The following is a 5,104-nucleotide window of genomic DNA, read 5'->3' on the forward strand; positions in this document are numbered from 1 at the left end:
CAGAAGGTAAATGAAAATATTATTACTCCTAGACCTCTCAAGTTAGCACTTTTAAATGTCAGGTCTTTAGCAGGAAAAACATTTTTAATTAATGATTTTATCACTGAGAACAAAGTTGATTTTATGTTTTTAGTTGAAACCTGGTTAGATGAGAATAGTAGGGGTGCAGTTCTCACAGAGTCAGCTCCTCCCAATTATGGTGTTATCAGTGAGGAAAGAACAAGCAGAAAGGGCGGGGGGGTTGCAGTTTTGTTCAATGAAATGTTTCAGTGTAAAAAGTTATCTTTTGGAAACTTTCCATGTTTTGAATATGTAGCCCTACAGCTGAAGGCCTCACTCAAAACAATATTTATCAATATCTATCGACCACCTAGATATAGTCCAGAATTTAACCTTGAGTTTAGTGAACTGCTGTCTATAATTTGTCTTGATTTTGACTGTATAATCATGGCTGGAGATTTTAACATCCATTATGGAAATCTTGAGAACAAAGCTACTAAGGACCTGATAAACACTCTGGACAATTTCGGGTTGACTCAACATGTAACAGAGCCCACACACAACAGAGGGAATATTCTTGATTTATTGATTTCCAAAGGTCTGAACATCTCTAAGGTGACTGTATGTGATTTAGGTCTGTCTGATCACTGCTGTGTTTTCTGTGAGAGCACAATTCCAGTACACACAAATGTTTTGAGGGAGGAGATCACAAAACGGTATATAACTGAAAATACTAGTGAGATGTTCAATCAGATTTTCTCTCTGACTCCTCCCCTCTCAGGGGATTCAGTCAATGAACTTGTTAATAGCTTTAATTCCAACATGTCAAATATCATGGAAAGTATTGCTCCTAGTAAGGTGAAGGTGATCTCTGGTAGGAAAAAATCTCCATGGAGAAATTCCATTCTGGTAAAGAACGGAAAAAGAGAATGTCGGAAATCTGAACGCAGATGGCGAAAATCTAAACTACAGGTAGATTATGACATCTATAAAGAGAAACTTCACTTATATAATTTACAACTGAGCAATGCAAGAAAGTCCTATTTTTCTGAAATTATTACCAAAAACTCCCATAATGCTCGGGCCTTATTTAATATAGTCGACAGGTTGACAAAACCCCCTGTGTCAGTAGCACCAGAACTTTACTCCACCAAAGCCTGTAATGACTTTGCCAAATTCTTCAGGGACAAAATCAAAAACATTAGACAAACAATTGTTTCACCAACTACAAGTTCAGGATATGAACCCTATCCACTAGAAACCAGTATAAACCCAATGGCTCAGTTTCAACCCATAAACAGTAAAGAACTGCAGGACATTCTATGTCAACTGAACTCCTCCTCCTGCTGTCTGGATATTCTACCCACAAGCTTTTTCAAAAAAGTTTCAAAGATCCTGGAACCAGCCCTGCTCCAGATTGTCAACTTGTCGTTAACATCTGGTGTTTTCCCAGAACCACTGAAAACAGCTGTAATCAAACCTCTCCTAAAAAAGGACAGTCTAGACAAAACTCAAATGAACAACTACAGACCGATATCAAACCTGCCATTTTTAAGTAAGATCATTGAAAAAGCTGTTTTCCATCAGTTAAATGAATTCCTAATAAATAACAACTGCTATGATGTCTTCCAGTCCGGCTTCAGACAGAACCACAGCACTGAAACGGCTCTGACCAAAGTGACTAATGACATACGTTTGAATACAGACAGTGGAAATATGTCAGTGCTAGTTTTACTGGATCTCAGTGCTGCGTTTGATACAGTCGACCACGCAATACTACTCAGACGACTGGAAAACTGGGTGGGTCTCACTGGGCCAGTACTAAACTGGTTCAAAACGTACTTAGAAAACAGGAAATATTTTGTGTCAATTGGTAACTTCACTTCTGAGCCAATAGAAATTACATGTGGAGTGCCCCAAGGCTCCATCCTGGGACCACTTCTATTTAACATCTACATGCTCCCACTGGCCCAGGTTATAAAGAACAACAACATTAGTTACCATAGCTATGCAGATGACACACAGATATATATTAGACTGACACCAGGAGACCGAGGCCCTGTACAGGCTCTTGGTAAATGCATTGAGGACATTAATGACTGGATGTGTCACAACTTACTTCAATTAAACAAAAACAAAACTGAGGTTATTGTCTTTGGGGCTAAAGAAAAAAGGTTAGACGTCACTACAGAGCTTCAATCTATTCAACTAAAAACTACCAACCAGGCCAGAAACTTGGGTGTAGTGATAGACACAGACTTAAATTTTGATAAACACATTAAGGCAGTCACTAAATCAGCCTATTATCATCTCAAAAATATCTCAAGGATTAAAGATCTGATGTCTAAGCAGGACCTGGAGAAACTAGTGCATGCTTTCATCTTTAGTCGACTTGATTACTGTAACAGTGTTTTTACAGGACTACCAAAAAAATCCATCAGGAAACTGCAGCTTATTCAGAACTCTGCTGCTCGGGTTCTCACAAGGACCAAGAAAGTAGACCACATCAGTCCAGTTCTGAGGTCTTTACACTGGTTACCTGTCTGTCAGAGGATAGACTTTAAAGTTCTGTTACTGGTTTATAAAGCTTTGAATGGTTTAGCACCAAAATACATGACTGACCTCCTGACCCAGTATGTACCAGCCAGACCTCTCCGGTCATCAGGATCTGGTCTTTTATCAGTTCCTAGAGTCAGAACTAAACATGGAGAAGCTGCATTCAGCTTCTATGCTCCACAGATCTGGAACAGACTTCCAGAAAACATTAGATCTGCTGAAACACTCAGTGTATTTAAATCCAGGTTAAAGACTCACCTGTTCTCAGCTGCATTTGATTAATATGTATTCAAAAGTTTACGTCAGCACTGTTTATCTATGCTTGTTTTAAATTAAAATCTTTTTACTTTCTTTTAATTTTATTTTAATGATTTGAATGATGATGAATGACATTTTTACTATTTCTTTTGATTGTTAATGTTTTATGTAAAGCACTTTCAATTGTCTCTGTACATGAAATGTGCTATACAAATAAACTTGCCTTGCCTTGCCTTAAAATATGCAAAGAACAAAACATTTGAGAATCTGTCAATTTAAAATGATAACTTGACAATAAAATATAATAATATAAGATAAAAATCCCTTATAACAAAAGAAACAAAATGGTACTATGAACTATGACTAAGCAAAATGAATAAATGAAACATGTACGTAACGCTAAACAAACTGCTAATATATTAAATATTATACATTAAATATATTCTTTACATAGTAGAAAGCAACCCAAAAAAGAAATTATGCAACTCATACACCAAACAACCCCATAAATATTTTATTCTTTTCTTTTACAATTTGTGACCAAAAATTGTGGCTAACTCAAAAAAAAACATGATAAAAATGTTAATTTTTCTACCTTTTCCTTTTTTCCACACAACTCACATTCTATCTTAACCCTGATATAGTGGCTGTCGAGCCCATTAGCCATCAATCCTAAATCTCTGCAAACTGTTCCTGACCGTGCGCTCAGCCCTCACATCCAGGCAGCAGCTGCTCTGCTGGGAGCAAAGGGGAAACTCCAGCTTTGAACCGGCTGCAGCTGCGGCTAACTGCAGTTTAAAAAAAAAACAAAAAAAAAAACTTTTACTTACGTACCATTTTTACTTTAAAAACAGGCCAGTTTTCAATAGTTTATCAAAATAGAAGTTTTAAGTCTGCATTTAGTGATGCAGTAGATCAGCAGAGTGAGAGCCGGGCTGTCTTTCCTTCCAGAGGAAGCAGATGATCGCCGGATGAGCTGCATTGCATAAAGTGACCGATGAATTACGCTTTGACAGGTTGAAAGAATAATTATGAAAGCCTTTGCTGAATGGTAAAGAATATGACACAGTCAAGACAAGCTATTTACATATCCTTCATCTGCCTGGTGTGTCAACAAAGGAGATGCGCTCTCTGTCTCCACACCACTGTTATTCAGATGCAAAGTGAAGTGAATGTAATTATGCATGCTCTCCTTTTTTCATAACATTTTGTTCTGGCTTTAATTTGTGTTCTGCCGTGCATTTCAATTCAAGCTCTCCATTTGCCTCCCTTTAGGCTGATGGAAAAAAGAGACTTTAATTCTATTTGTGTGAATGTGTGCTATAATATTTCCCCGGCGGCCGGTCAGGTTCAAAATTCATGGTTCATAAAGTGAGGAGATGCGATAGTAATAGCTTGTTTGGTTGGGAAATCTTGATTTAGTCTAGTGAAACTGCTGTTTTTTTTCCTTCCTCTAACAGATGTTTGTGTTTACATCAGTGACCTCATCAACTCTATCATAAAACTCGAATTAAATAAGTACAGATCCAGTGCAGATCAATTAACATTTTAGAATGTTCAAATATTAGATAAACAACAACAAATATTTACAAATGTCTGTCTCTTCAGGATTGATTACTGAATAGATGTTAATTATGTTAAACCTAAATGTTTGCAATCTACGAAAGCTGAGAAAATAAAGTATTTTGGAAGAACAGATGACTTGTGTTACCATAGAAACCCTCATCCCACCTTCTGTACAATGAACAGAACTACAAAAAGAGGGCTGTCCTGTGGAAAGCTCGATCTCTCTGACCAGCTCTCACTCTAAAAACCAGAACAGGTCAGCACCTTGTACGGGAATTTGGGTCGTCCCGGCCTCTGCAGGCTCTTAGATAGGAGCAGTCGTATCCCAATACTACAAATACTGCCACCACGCAATGGGGAGGCAGTGTTAATTTTGACGGAGAATTTTAATTTAGTTTTAGTCATAGTCTTTTGACTAAAATAGGGTTTAGTTTTAGTCGCAATTTAGTCATGTTGATTCTATTAATTTTAGTCACAATTTAGTCGACAAAATTACAGCAGATATTTAGTCGACAAAAATATAAATAAAGGTAAAGCATTTGAATTAAATTTACTAAGTATAATCATATGAATAACACGCAAAGATTTTACTAATTTGTAAAAAAGAAACATTTTACCTCACTTTGCTTTCCAAACTTGTAATTTCTGTTAATTCAGCTTTAACAACTTAAAACACATTAAAAGAAAAAATAATTATAATTCCATCCCATTTCCAAAAAGAAAG

This window comes from Oryzias melastigma, linkage group LG17, assembly GCF_002922805.2.
Source record: "Oryzias melastigma strain HK-1 linkage group LG17, ASM292280v2, whole genome shotgun sequence".
Classification (NCBI taxonomy): Eukaryota; Metazoa; Chordata; class Actinopteri; order Beloniformes; family Adrianichthyidae; genus Oryzias; species Oryzias melastigma.